This window comes from Sminthopsis crassicaudata, chromosome 3 (assembly GCF_048593235.1).
Source record: "Sminthopsis crassicaudata isolate SCR6 chromosome 3, ASM4859323v1, whole genome shotgun sequence".
In the NCBI taxonomy this organism is placed as follows: Eukaryota; Metazoa; Chordata; class Mammalia; order Dasyuromorphia; family Dasyuridae; genus Sminthopsis; species Sminthopsis crassicaudata.
Window position 1 is genome coordinate 406590164 of NC_133619.1, and position 16035 is coordinate 406606198.

General features: G+C 33.4%; 1 protein-coding gene across 2 annotated transcripts in view; it reads right to left on the reverse strand.

The window, feature by feature from the left end:
- The window catches only part of PLCL1 (phospholipase C like 1 (inactive)), a 413553-nt gene that overhangs the window by 29651 nt on the left and 367867 nt on the right, over positions 1 to 16035 (reverse strand). The gene's annotated exons all lie outside the window — the stretch shown is intronic.

A 16035-nucleotide genomic window follows, 5' to 3' on the forward strand; every position in this document is an offset into this window, starting at 1 on the left:
ACTCATAAAATAACGATAATAATATTAACCTTTTTGCCTCCAAAATATCCATCATTTATTAAATACTTAGTAGATAGGTGATTTAAAACCGAAAAGAAAATCAGTCCTTTCCTGTAAGCAGTTTATACTCTGCTAAAGGAATATATCAGTCATGTCCCCTACTTTCTATGACCCCATTTGGAGTCTTGGCAAAGATATTGTGGTGGTTTGCCATTTCCTTCTAGAGATCATATTACAAATGACAGAGCTGAGACTTGCCTAGAGTCACATAGCTAATAAGTCTGCATCCAGATTTGGACTCACAAAGAGGTCTAGAATGCTATCCACTAAATCATCCAGTTGCTCCTTCTAACACCAATATCAACAGATAGATGGCAATTGGGTAAAAAAAGAAAAATAATAATTAAGGAGATCAGGAAAAGTTTATTGTAAGAGGGAGTGCATACACAGAATATACCTGAATAAGAGTGAGGGAGAAATGCATTCCAGGTCTCAGAAGAAGCCTATCAAAGAACAAAGAAGAGAGAAGGTCCAGTTTGGGAAACAGCAAATGGGAAATTCTGGCAAGAATATAAAATGCATGAAGTTTGATTTAAGTAAATCATTTTGCAAACCTTAAAAGAATTATATTAATGTTGGTTCTGCAATATGAAAGGATAAACATTCAATGAGGATCATAGATATGGAGATACAAAGAAACTTAGAGGTACTCAAATCTAATCCCCACATTTTATAAATAAACTGACTTGCTCAAATCACAGAAATAGCAAGCAGAAATCCGAACTCAATCTCATGTCATCTTACACCAAATCCATCACACTGTTACTAAGCATGTATTTTTCGGAGTAAATCTGAAATCCTCCTGGTGGCATATATACATACATATATTCATGTTTTAAGAGAGAATAACTAAGTCTTGTTTATATAAATAACCAAAAACTAAAAGGAAATTGCTATTTCTCTTTGGTGATCAAGATCCTACCTATCATTGTTAGGTATAGTTATAATTTTCCTTCTAGTGAGTGTTATTATTAACAGGATCATCACAATATTTGAACCAGAGGGTAGCCTTTGTATACTACACACACACACATATACACACACACACATACACACACACACACACACACACACAGTCACAATATATTTTAGAACATTCTTTTCAGTGACAGTCTTCCTCTCCCACACAAATCTTTTATTAAAAGAGGAAAGGAAGGAAGTTTCTGGCTTTCCCCCCACCCCACCCCCTCCATTTTCAGACTACAACATGCTAAATAGTCAATGAGCTGGCATTGTGACTACACAATGTACATTGTTTAGAATCTTCAGCCCCTTTCATTTACTATTAATGTTTTGATATCATCACCATTGAGACAGACAGTCATTTAGGTTCAGAAAATTTATGCTTGGGGAAAAAAATACTGATCAGTCTCATTTTCAACAAATAATTTTTTAAAAATCTATTTTAATGTTAACTGTATAATGTGTTTTATTATATAAATATATAAATAAAATTAATATTTATTTCAAATAATTGCTCTTAAGAAAGTCAGGATTGAATAGCATTATAATACAAAAGTATTCTGACTTTTGAGTCAAATGACCGGTGTGCAAACCATGATTCTTCCTACTTCTATCATAGTTTCCTCATTTGTAAAATGAAGTTAGATTAGATAATATTGAAGATCTTTTCTAAATATAAACCTCTCTAAATAGTACTAAGCTTAGAAAAATTCAGTACCATGTAGAGAAACAAATCTATGTTGAACTAAGTTTTCAATATCTTGATAAAACATTAAAACATTCATTTTGCTGAAAGGGTTCAACTCATTCACTGACACATTAACAACTTACATTTATTCTTTTATTTGGATAGAAATAAGAGACAGAAGAGAGAAAGAGAGAGAAACAGAACATATGGGTGACATAAACATAGGTAGTCAGATAAAGGATTTACTTTGTCATGTATAACAATTACAAAGCAAAATCATTCTACTTATTTCATAATGGTAATGACTTTCTCCTTCTAGTTCCCTTGCTGCTGAATTATAAGTAGATGGTAATTAGAGAATATTCCCATTGATTAAGTAGTACCAGTGAAAATTTAGATTACAATCATTTTACTCTGAAATACATTGTAAAGCAACTTGAGGACTTTTCATCACCAAATATAACTGAATCAAAAGCTCATTGAGAATAGTATCGTTTAAATAAACATAACAAGAGTTTGACTATTTTTAGACAGAGAAAAGCCTACACACCTAATCATTAGGAGGCAGTATTCTCTGCTGCCAAAGAAGTATTCTGTTTGGCTAGAAGAAAGCATCAGATTTGATCTAATGGGTTGATAATACCTCTCCAGTGATTTCACAAGAAATTCTGGTGAAAGGTCTATTGGGAAGAAGAAAAAAGTCTATCAAATGCACCTCCCACCTCCAAAACAAAAAATAATAGCTGTAGTCTTTAAAGTTACATAGAAATAAAATAATATTTCAAACACTAGAAGAATATTCTACTTTTAAAATCCCTAAAATGACTATTGCTTTAAAACAAGGAATCAACTCTCAATTTCTCTCTTTTATACATTCTAATTATCATATACAGTTAATCACACTTCTTTAAACCACACCAAGAGTACAGCAGATTTTTTAAAATTGTTTCAGTGATTAGGGTACATCGTTTCAAAAGAAAAGAACTTCAAAACGGACTCCTTTTTAATTCCATGAACTTTTGAATTAGGGACCTTGTATCCCCAGTACCTAAGACAGTTCTAGCATATAACATAGATGTTTAATTAATGGCTTATTGAGTTGAATGTAATTGAATTGTTGTATACTGTCTAGTGAGATCTCAGGTTTTTGACTCAGGACTAAGATGAAGAAAATCAATTTCAATTAGTAAATATCCACACCTGGAAAACAGCCATATCTCTTCTTCCCTATAGGGATCTACTCAAGCCAGTCCCTCAGAGACACCATCTAATTTCTTTGTCTTTTCCATAATGTGTACATCATGGATTTGCCTTTTCCACAAGGTAAGTTCAAGTTAATGGGCAAAAACTACTGGTGATTAGCTGGGATAACTGTTCAGTTTCCAAAGCAACAGAGAGAAGAGGTTGTTCAAATGTGAATTGATAATGATACTTTACATCTGTAAAATTTATGAAAAATCATGCATTAAGCACTTAATATATATCAGACACTACTACATGATAATTCCTTACAGTTTACAAAACCCTTCACGTATTATCTCATTGGAAACTCTCCAAGATACTTAAAGGTAGTCATTATCACTGTCGTTTTAGAAACGAGAAAACTAAGCCTCAGAAAGATTAGAGTTGACCAAGATCACAGAGCTAGTGAGTGGCAAAGAGAGGATATGGATATCTTCTGATTCCAAGGCTAATGTCTTTTCTACTCTACCACATTGTTACCTAAATTAAACGGGGGCTTAGGGACATGAGGATAAAGCTGACATTTTTTCCACTTACATGGTTTTCTTTTAGCTTTATCATGTCCATTCTAGGAAACACTTGAGATAGCACTTTCATTTCAAACTACAAAAGCCTTTGAAGGGATATTAAACATCCATGAGTAAAAGTCCCCTATTCTGCCCTATACATGCACAGTGTAAAGTAAAATTTGGAAATGGTCTCCAAAGTTGAAGCCAACTCTTCTAGCCTTTTTAATAGCTTTATTCATTAGGACTCTGGCACTTCTGAATTATTTAATAATCATTGTAAGATATGCTGCTTTTCCTCTGAAGGAAAAAGTGTAGCTCAGAGAGAAGCTAAATTTAGTTTGAGTGGAAAAAAAGTAACGTAGTCTGTGCTTCCATAATCATGTAAACAGCCTGGCTTTTATCTCTGCCAGTCTCCTGGGCAGCACAGCTGGGTTTCAGCCACCAAAGGTGAAAAGGCAGAGAGGGAGTAACTGCCTATTTATTGCTAAAAAGCGTTAGAGACCCATTGCTAAAAGTTCCTTATATAATTGAGACAAGAGCAACTCAGAAAGAGCATGTTTTAAATTAGTTATATAATTACCATAGGTACTTTCATTTTACATTTATATTAATTATAATGATTTCTGCTCAATTCTTTACTAGTCCTGTAACCTTGAATGAGTCAATTAATATTTCTGATCCCATGTTTCCATCTCTGTAAAATGAAGAGTCTGTGAATTCAACGATTGCTTTTCATTCTCCTAACCTATAATTCTAAGCTTAATTTTGTTTTGCTTATTTTATTTAATTTGGTTTGAACCTATAAAACTCAGTTCATTGATGCAGATCTCTAACTCATATGTAACATAATATTTTAAAGAATTGCTTGGGGCAACAAGAGGTTAAATGATATGAAAATAGTCAAACATGTAAGATTTGAATCTAGTTACAGAGTCAGGGCTTGAACTTGAATCTGGTTCCAAAAATATTGGTCTCTACAACATGCCAAACTTTTTGGTTTCAGAATCTCTTTATACTATTAAAAACTATTAAAACCAGTTGCCCAAAGAGTTTTTGTTTATGTAGGTTATATCCCTACCAATATTTACCATACTAGAAATTAAAACTCATAATATTTAAAAATATGTATTTATTAATTCAACAATAATAAATCCATTACATGTTGATATAAATAATATATTTTATGACAAATAAGTATTTTCTAAATAAAAAAATTAGTTAGGAGGATGACATTGTTTATTTTTTTTTTTTATAAAAATCTAGTATCTTGCTTAAAAGAATATATTTAGGTGGGAACCAGGATGGTCGAATTAGCAGTGAATCACTGTAACTCTCATATTCACCTTCAAACATCCAGAAAATAGTCCCCCCCACAAAACAAATCCTGGAGTAGCAAAAAGATGGAGTAAACAATTTTTTAACACAAGAAACTCAGAAAATCAACAACAAAGGTCTGTCTCATTTAAGTAAAGGGGTATTACAGGAAGCCAGCAGCAAACCATACCTCAGCAAATCAGGGGGGAGATTCTGAGCCCCAGTGCAGTGGAACAGGCAAACTAAAAGACCAAACGCATATCCAGGGGAATTGAATGATTCTAACTGCTAGAACTGCCTCATGCTTCAGCATAGTCCCAGGCTAATAGACAACTTCAGTGACCAAATCTTCATGTGCTTCAGTGTAGTCTTGAGGAAACAGGTAGATGCCGACTCTACTGTGCCTAAGCAAACAGGCAACCAACATGCCCCTCACCATGTTTTCCAGGTAAAGGGGCAGACTCCAGAATGCTTCAGTAAAGCCCCAGGGAAAGGAAGAAGCATCCTACAAACCTCGGCAAACACAAGACACCAACACTAAAACCTAGTTCAACACTACCAGACTCTTACTGCTTCCTACTCCCACCACATGTTCTAAAAACAGGACCAGATATAAGTGACCTCCATGGGCCTCAGGGCACTGGCAGCCAAGACCCACCTGTAGTCCCTGACACAAAAAGCCTGAGACTACATCTCTTCCAACCTTGCAGCAGAGCCCAAATTTAAAAGAAAGGAAAAAGGCCAAAAGGATGAACAAAAATAAAATAAAAAAGAGAAAATCTCACCATAGAAAGTTATTATGGTGACACAAAAGATCAAGATACAAATTCAGATGTCAAAACATTTATGAGCAAAATCCCCCCCAAAAAACAGGTAAGAGGTCTCAAGCTCAGAAAGAATTCATGGAAGAGTTCAAAAAGAATCATATAAGGATGGTAGAAGAAAAATTGGGAAAAGAAATAAGAGTGGTGCAAGAGAGTTATGAAAAAAGTCAATATCTTGGAAAAAGATGGCAAGTACTTAAAAAGTATAATTGGACAAATGGAAAAGGATGTAGAAAAGCTGAATGAGGAAAACAACTTAAAAGTTAAAATTGGGCAAGTAAAAGCTAATGACTCTTAAAAAAACATCAAGAATCACTCCAACAAGTTCAAAAGAATAAAAAAATAGAACAAAATGTAAAAATATCCCATTGGAACAACTGACCTGGAAAATATATCCAGGAGAGATGGTATCAGAATCACTGGTCCACCTGAAAGGCATAATCAAAGGGAGGACCTGGATACCATCTTTCAAGATATCATCAAGGAAAATTGTCCTGGTGTCCTAGAACCAGAAGGCAAAAGAGGCATTGCAAGAATTCAACATTTACCTCAGAAATGATATTCCAAAATTAAAACTCCATGGAACATTATAGCTGAATTTCACATATATCAGGGTAAGGAAAAAATACTTCAAGTGGACAGAAAGAAATGATTCAAATATGAGAGAGCAACAATCAGGAGTATACAACTCTAGCAGTTGCAACATTAATGGATCAGAGGCTATGAAATATGATATACAGGAAGGCAAAAGAGCTAGGATTATAACCAAAAACTAACTCTCTGGTAAAATTAAACATCAAGGAGTTTGGGAAATGGTCAATCACATGAAATCAAAGAATGCCAAGTTTTTATAAGAAGACCAGAATTGAACAAAAAATTTGATCTTCAATATCAAGCCTAAAATGGTATATATATTTTAAAAAGCTGGGGATGGGGGGAACATAAGAGATTCAATAGAGCTGAAGATGATACATTTTTAAAAAATATATCAATAATAGTATAGCTCAAAGGAACACATATAGAGAAAATGTATGAGTATAAGGTGAACTTGAGGGAATGATAAAAAAGTAATAATTAGAGATTACTAATTTAATTATGAGATAAGAAAGAGGAGTATAGTGGGTGCAGAAGGGGGAGAAGAGGCAGAATGAGGAAAATTAAAACTTATTACAGTAGAGAAAAGAAGGATAGGCAACAAGCATTACTTGAATTCTACTCTCATCTGTATTGGCTCAAAGAGGGAATAATATACATAATCAGTTGAATATATAAATCTATTTTATCCAACAGGAAACCAGGAGCAGAGAAGATTAAGTAAGGGACTGGAGAATGGGAGAGGGATTGACAGAGAGAGAGCAGAACAGGGAAGACAGTAGACTGAAACAAAACAATGTTTCAAAGGGAAAGGATGAAAGGAGAGAAAGGAAAAATAGGATGAAGAAAGACACATAATTGACAATTATTACTGTGAATGGGAATTGTATTAACTCTCCTATAAAACAGAAGCAGATAGCAAAACGGATCAAAAACCAGAATCCCACAATATGTTGTTTCATGAAACAAACTTAAAGCAGAGAAATACACAAAGAGTAAAAGAAAGAAGTGGAACAGAATCTATTATGCTTCAGCTAAAGTAAAAATTTTTTTAAAAATTTAAGCAATGGTAGCTATCCTGAACTCAGACAAAGTAAAAGCAAACACAGTCCTAATTACAAAAGATACAGAAGAAAACTGCATTTTTCTAAAAGGTACTATAAGCAATGAAATAATATCAAAACTGAAAAGCTATGCACTAAGTGATATATAGCATCTAAATAATTAAAGAAGTTAAGTAAAATATAGGTTCATGACTTTACAAAAGATAGAGGGCATTATAAAATGTGAAACAGCTAATTTTGATTACATTAAATTTAAAAACTTTTACACAAACAAAAGCAATGCAACCAAGATTAGAAAGAAAGCAGAAAGAAACAATCTTTACAGCAAGTATCTCTGACAAATTTCTCAAATTTCTCATTTCTTCATTTCTCAAGTACATAGAGAAACTAAGTCAAAATCTCAAATTTCTCATTTCTTCATTTCTCAAGTACATAGAGAAACTAAGTCAAAATTTTTATAAGAATACAAGCTATTATCCAATTGATAAATGGTCAAAGGAAATGAACAGGCAGTTTTCAGATGAAAAGATCAAAGCTATCTATGGGCATAGAAAGAAGTACTCTAAAATTTCTTCATTAGAGAAACAAAAATTAAAACAACTGAGGTACAACATCATACCTATCATACCTATATAAAAGGAAATGATAAATGTTGGAAAGAATGTGGGAAAATTGGGAAACTAATGCACTGTTGTGAAGTTGTGAACTAATCAAACCTTTCTGAAGAGCAATTTGGAACCATGCCCAAAGAGCAACCAAACTATGCATACCCTCTGATTTAGCAGTGTTTCTACTGTGTCTATATCCCAAAGAAATCATAAAAAATGGAGGGAATCTACATAAGCAGATGTATTTATAGCAGCCTTTTTTGTGGTAGCAAAATATTGAAAATTATGGGGATGCCCATAAATTGGAGCATGACTGAACATGCTGAGGTATATGAATGTAATAGAATCCTATTATGTAATGACATAATGAACACAGAGATTTCAGAAAATCCTAGAAAGGATAGTGCATACTGATATAAATGGAAATGAACAGAATCAGGAAAACATTGTGCACAGTATCAGCAACACTGTGTCATGATCAACCATGAATGACTCTACTCTTCTCAGAAACACAATGATCGAAGATAAGTACAAAGGACTCAGAAAGGAAAATACTATTCATAACCAAATAAAAAACTGGTGGACTCTGAATTCATTTCAAAGCATAATTTCTTCTTAAAAAAAAAGACAGCTACATGCTCATATCTGCTTTTGTATTCATTCTGTTGTGAAATTAATTTGGTTGACGTATATGAGGAAAATTCAGTCTCACAAATACATGTAGTTGGGAAAAGGTAGAGGTTTTTTTGTTTGTTTTTTGTTTTTGCTGAGACAATTGAGGTTAAGTGACTTGTCCAGGGTCAGACAGCTAGGAAGTGTTAAGTGTCTGAGACCAGATTTGAACTCGGATCCTCCTGAATTCAGGGCTGGTGCTCCATCCACTGCATCACCTAGCTGCCCTTAGGTAAAGTATTTTAATAGGACAATAATGTCTTTGTATTATAATGAAAAGAGTTTTCATTTTGCAGAGCACTTGATAGCTTAAGACAGTACACTTTAAGAACCACTGCACTATATCCCTACTGCCTCTCACTAACATTCTTGTCCTTAACACAAGTTAACTTTTACTATTATAAAATATTCTTCCCTACTTTCTCTTCCATAAGTTTTTAAATGATATTTATGGATGTGAATAATAATTAAATGATAATACAGATTATTTTCTATAACATAGATAAGTAATTCCATTCATAATATAATATTTAAATTCTTTCTTCAATTAACATTTTATTTAAATTTAATGCACTAATAAATTATTTATAATACTAATGAATAGTTAATGAAATAAACTTTGAAGTAATTCTAAAAAATAATATATCAATTCCTATTTCATTTTGAGAAGTTCTAACAGCTATATCGACTAAAGTTATACTTTGATGCCTCATTGTATTACAAATATGACCTTGTATTCTTGAAGGCTAAGTCAGTGAAGCATAAATTCCATTGGGTTCTGCCATTCAATTTAACAAAACTTAACTTATAAAGGATTGGCATATGGGGTACAACATGTACCATGAGTATACAGGCTAAAGATCAGCCTCATCATCAGGAAGTTGCACACAAGGTGAGTAATACTTTAGCCACAGCAACTCATGAGGAACTGTCTTCTAAGACACACAGCAGTTGAGATTATCATCACTATATGGAGGACCCATAATAATCAAATCACAGATCTTTTGACTTACAAAAGAGGTTTTACAGCCATACATGAATGAACGACAAATCTAGAAATTAAGAAAATTAAGTATGTGGATATAAAGTCAAAACTATCTTTATACTAAATGCCTCCAAGTTTATTATCTATAAAGATGGTGATGAAATAAATATATTATTTACCAAATGCCACTTTGTGGTTTGAGAGAAGAGGAATGGGGAGAGGATCTTTTTCTTCACTTTGAATATAACAGACTATAAAGAGAAACCATCTTTTCTGTTTCCTACATAAATATTATAGTCACCAATGCCTAGTTAACTAAATAATAAAGATCCACTGTTCTGTACCTAAACTCATGATACAATCTATGGCATCTCTAAGAAGCCAAGGTAACTATCATGCTTTCTAAATGTGTATATTTTTCTCCCAAAAAGCATATTGTCCTTTGCATATCAAATTATTATGGACCTAAATTATTAGAATGTAAGATTCTTTATTCTTATAGCAATAATAACTAAATGTATAAAGTAATTTAAGATTTTCAAATATGTTATTTAATCCTTTTAGTAATCATATTATATAAGTGCTATTATTATGAGCTGTGAGAGGTTAAGTGACCTACAAAGAGCTGAAGAATGAGTAATTTTCTGAGGCAGGATGCAAGCCTTGTACTTTCTTACTTCAAGCTGAGCACTCTATCCACTCAACCCACCTAACTGCCTTCAATCACTTATGATGACAAGATATTCTATGGTGATAGAGAAAAAAAAAAAGACTAAGTAGTTCATATGGAATTAAATCCATTACCAGCATTCTTTTTCTACTAAACTGAGCTAGCTAGTTCCTTTTACAAACTAGATAATATCTAGATGGGCACCTAGACACCAATTAAATGAAAGTCGATTGAGAAAATAATGTAGAAGAGAGCATAATGTAAAGGAGAGGATTATGGGTTTAGTGGTGAAATGTGTTTGATTTCTCACTCTCTCTGTGTTTTAATATACTATTGTATAAAATTCTATAAAATAAAGGAAGATGGCCAAGGTTCCATGCACCTTGAAATCCATGATCCTGTGTTCCTAAGTAAAAAATAAAATAAAAGCTATTATTTCATTCATACATACCATCAGGAACAATTACAAACCAATAAGATATTCTCAGTATTTGAACCTTCCTCATAAGAAAGGCTCTACACAAAGGCTGGAACAGTATAAATAAATTCACTATTGATGATAAAACTGTTTGGGACATATTATAGATTATCTAATACTATTTATCACAGATTAAACTGTTCCAGAGGAAAAAATGGTGAAAACATATTTGGTACATAGGTTATAGTGTTTTGAAAATTCCAATCTGAACCAACTTTTCTGTGAAATACAAAATCAATCAAAACACTTCGTTGACAATGATGATCATTTAGTTCAATTTGTACTGCATGACAGAGAAGGCCAAAAATATGACTATATTAACAAAGTAATGTTGAGATGACACCTGTCTAAATCAACCTGAAAAGAACAATTAGAAAAGAAGAACAGATCATTAAGTAATGGTAATCAATAAGAATGCAATAATAGAAAAGAGATGGACAACAATCAGAACAATATAGAATTATTGACCTTCAAGGTTAGTCTAATTTAAGGTATGCTCAACCAAAAAGCAATTCTATAATATACTCATAAATAGGTGTGCTGATTTTAATGATCTCAAACTCAAATAGAAATGGGGGGAAGAGATGTCACTAATCCATATATAAGGATCCCTGTGGGCTGCATGTTGCCTTAGTTTTAAAATGTGATACTTATATTTTATTGTTTCTTTTATTTATTTCTTCCCAATTTCATTTTAATCTAGTTCAGCATACAGGAGGGAGCCTTTATCCATGTTTTAGACCCCTCTAATGCACTGTTTGTTAAATCTTTGCTAAAAGTCCTATGATGGTAGTGAACCTATTATCTCCCCAGGTGGAAGAAAGATAGTATTATAAAAGGAATAGATAAATAATAATGTTGAAAACAAATAAATATAATAAATTTCTAGAAAAATATGTAGGGAAAGAAAGAAATCTACTTAAGGACAAAGAGACCCAATATTGAACTGATTAGACAGTAATTAAGAGAAAAATGTTTTCTGAAATGTTAGGTAATATGGTACAAGCAGCCCACATAGTAAAGCAGAGAAGAAAAGGAGACCCATTTACCCCTTACTTTATTAATCTATATAAAACAAAGCATTTGAAAGAGCATCTTATACTACCTAAGAAAATTTTGTCTTAACTCTTCAATTTCTATCAGTCCCATATTTTTCATGGCCTTTGCTAATTAATAATAATAATAAAACTTTTATCACAGTTTATTTGCTATGCTTTTACACACACACACACACACACACACTCACATATATATATATATATATAAAATCATATCACAATAATATTGTTAGGTAAATTCTAGATCTATTATTGGGCTTATTTTATAGATGAAGAAGAAAAAACCCTAGAAGTTTTGACCCACAGTCATACATCTAATGAGAGTTAAGAGGTGAGATTTCAACTCAAATCTTTCTTAATTCCAAACCAAGCACTACTTCCACTATAAAATTTTGTTTTTCAATAGAGTGCACTGAAGACATTTCAGATTTTTATGCCCCAAAATATTTCTCTCCACTCTTCTTCCTCTCCCTGTAATCTTTTTGTTGTCCCAGGTGACCTGGATGTTTTATATGTTACTTTGGCCACAAATTCTAGCCAAAGAAGAACTAGAGTGCATTATGGAATGCAAATTGGATATATTAAATTAAAAAGGGTTTGTATAAACAGAACCAATGCAGACAAGATTAGAAAGGAAGAAATAAACTGGGGGGAAATTTTTACATCCAAGGATTCTGATAAAGGCCTCATTTCTAAAATATATGGAGAATTGATTCAAATTTATAAGAATTCAAGCCATTATCCAATTGATAAATGATCAAAGGGTATGAACAGACAATTTTCAGATGAAGAAATTAAAAATCATTCATAGTCATATGAAAAAAAGTGCTCTAAATCATTACTGATCAGAGAAATGCAAATTAAGACAACACAGAGGTACCACTACACACCTCTCAGATTGGTTAGCATGACACGAAAAGATAATGATAAATGTTGGAGGGATTGTGGGAAAACTGGCACACTAAAGCATTGTTAGTGGAGTTGTGAACTAAAGTAGCTATTCTGGAGAGTAATTTAGAACTATGCTCAAAGGTCTATCAAACTGCACATCCTTTGATCAACAGTGTCTCTACTGGGCTTGTATCCCAAAGACATCATAATAAAGGAAAAAAGACCTATGTGTGCACAATTGTTTGTAGCAATTTTTTTTGTAGTGGCAAAGAAATGGAAGTTGAGTGGTTGTCCACCAATTGGAAAATGGGTGAATAATGCTATGGAGTATTATTGTTATACAAGAAAACATTGGCAAGATGATTTCAGAAAGTCCTGGAGGGACTTACATTACTAAGTGAAGTGAATAGAACCAGGAGAACATGGTACAAAGCAACAGTAAGATTATATGATGATTAATTCTGATAGACATGGTTCTTTTCAACTGTGAGGTGATTCAGGCCAGTTCCAATGGTCTTGTGATGAAAAAAAGTCATCTGCACCCAAAGAGAGAACTCTGGGGACTGAGTGTGGATCATAACATAATATTTTCACTTTTTCATTGTTGTTTGCTTGCATTTTGTTTTCTTTTTCATTTTCCTTTTTGAATTGATTTTTCTTGTAAGCATGATAATTATGGAAATATGTATAGAAGAAATGTAAATGTTTAACATATATTAGGCTACTTGCTATCTAGGGAGGGGGTGGGGGAAAGGGAGGAAAAAAATTTGGAACATTTTCAAGGATGAATGTTGAAAATTATCCTTGTAAGTTCTGGGGGTAGAGCCAAGGTGATGGAATAAAGTCAGGAAGCTGCTTCAGCTCTCCCAGTTTGCCTCGAGAACCACATGAAAGCAAGCTTCTGAAGAGAATTTGATGGAATGAAACCACTTTCCAGTTCAGATTAGATTGAAAAAACTTCAAGGAAAATCAGTCTCACTGGGATGAAAAGAGTATTCAGATCAGGTCAAATAGACCATAGAAAAGCTTGTGAAAGAAAGGTCTTAATCGCAGCAAATCAGCAACTAAGATGCTCAGTTCTTGCTCAATAGAAGAGCAAATCAGTGGGTTAACTTCTACTCCTAGCTCAGAAGGCAAACACTGGGAAACCAGGCTGTTTCCTGAAAAAAGCAAGCAAAGTTAATCCCTACAAACACAAGGGAGCCCTATGCTCAAAGCCATGGCTCAGAATTTCACAGGAAGCTTGAGATAGTGCCACCTTTACCCCAGAGGCAGAGTTCTACCTTAAAAGTTAAATAAAAAGGAAATGAGAAAAAAAAAAGGAAAGAAAATGAGCAAGAAACTGAAAAGAACCTTGATCATAGAAAGCTGCTATGCTGACAGGACAGACTCAGTCCACAGAAGAAATCTCAAATAATGAGATAAATTGGTCTCAAGCTCAAACAGGTTTCTTGGAAATTCTCATAAAAGACTTCAAAAGGCAAATAAGAGAGGTAGAAGAAATAAGGAGAAAAGAAATGAGAGTTATGGATGAGAGAGTCAACAAGTTAGGAAAGGAAGAAAAATAATTGGCTGAAGAAAACAACTCCTTAAACAGTGGAATAAATCAAATGGAAAAACAGAGACAAAAAAAAACTGAAGAAAATCATGCATTAAAAACTAGAACAAAGCAAATGGAAGCTAATGGCTTTGTGAGATAGCAAGAATTAGTGAAACAAACTAAAGAGAATGAAAAGATGGAAGGAAATGTGAAATTCCTCATTGGAAAAACAGTCAACCTGGAAAACAGATGCGGAAGAAACAACTTAAAAATTATTGGCTTACCTGAAAGCCATGATCAAAAAAAGAGTCTGTATAGCATTCTACAAGAGGTCATTAAGGAAAACTGTACCAATATTCCAGAAACAGAGAGGGAAATACTCATTGAAAGAATTCATTAATTGCCTCTGGAAAGAGATCCCCAAAGGAAAACCACAGGGATCATCATTGTGAAATTCCTAAACTATAATCTCAAGGGAAAAATACTGCAAGCTGCCAGATAAAAACAATTCAGATATCAAGAAGCAACAGTCAGGATTACCCAAGATCTGGCAAATTCCATAATAAAGGATTGGAGGGCCTGGAATATCATATTCTGGAAGGCAAAGGACCTGTATTTACAACCAAGAATTAACTACCTAGCTAGATTCAGCATCATCTTTCAGGGGAGGTGATGGAAATTCAATTAAGTAAGAAACTTTAAACCATTTCTATTGAAAAAATCAGGACTAAACAGAAATTTTAATCTATAAAAACAGGATGAAAGAGAACCATAAAAAAGATAAAGGAGAAAAAAATAAATTTAAAGGTTAAACTGTTTACATCCCTAAAAGGGAAAACAATATCTGTAACTCTTGAGAGCTGTATCCGTTCAATGGGGCAGACAGAGGAGGGCACCACATAGACTGAGAGTGTGGTTGTGAATGGTCCCTGATGTGATGACATAAAAGAAAAAGACATTAAGGGGTGGGAAAAGGTCTGTATTGGAAAAAAGAGGGAAGGAGAGGTATAATGAATAATTAGTTCACATGAAGAGGAAAAGAAGGGAGGAGAATGAGCATTGTATGAATCTTGATCTCATCAGTTTTGGCTTTAAGAGGAAATGATTACAATAATTTTCTAAATTAAAATTTAATGATTTTATCTAACCCTATAAAGAAGTAGGAGGAGGGAGCAGCTATGTGCACAGTGGATAGCCCTGAAGTCAGGAGGACCTGAGTTCAAATTTGATCTCAGACACTCAATACTTCCTAGCTATGTGATCCCAGGCAAGTTACTTAGCCTCAATTGCCTCAGGAAAAAAAAAAAGTAGGAGGAGAAAGAGGAAAAGAAAAGGGAGGGATAGGATAGAAGGGAGGGCAGGCAAAAACCTTAGGGGAAGGGAGGAAAGATTTTTAGAAGATAACAGTGGGTAAAATATGTTTAAAAACACTATTAAGAGAAGGGAGATGAATGATAAGGTAGGGTAGTAGGTGGGTTGGGTAAAAAAAAAAACAAACACATGACTAAGGTTAGGGTAGCAAGAAACAACAAAAGTATTTATTTACCGGAGAAAATAAATGGAGGGAAATACAGAGCTGGTAATCATAACTGTTAATGTGAATGGGATGAATTCTCCCAAAAAACAGAAGCAAATGGCAGAATGGATTATAAAGCAGAATTACAATATGCTGTTTTTTGGTGTGTTGTTTTTTTTTCCAAGAAATACATTTGTCACAGAGAGATATATACAGGGTAAAGGTAAATGGCTGGAACAGAATTTATGATGTTTCAGATGAAGTTAAAAAAAAAAAAAAGCAGCAGTAGCAATTCTGATCTCAGATAAATCAAAAGTAAAAATAGGTTTTATTAAAAGAGATAAGGAGGAAACGTACAC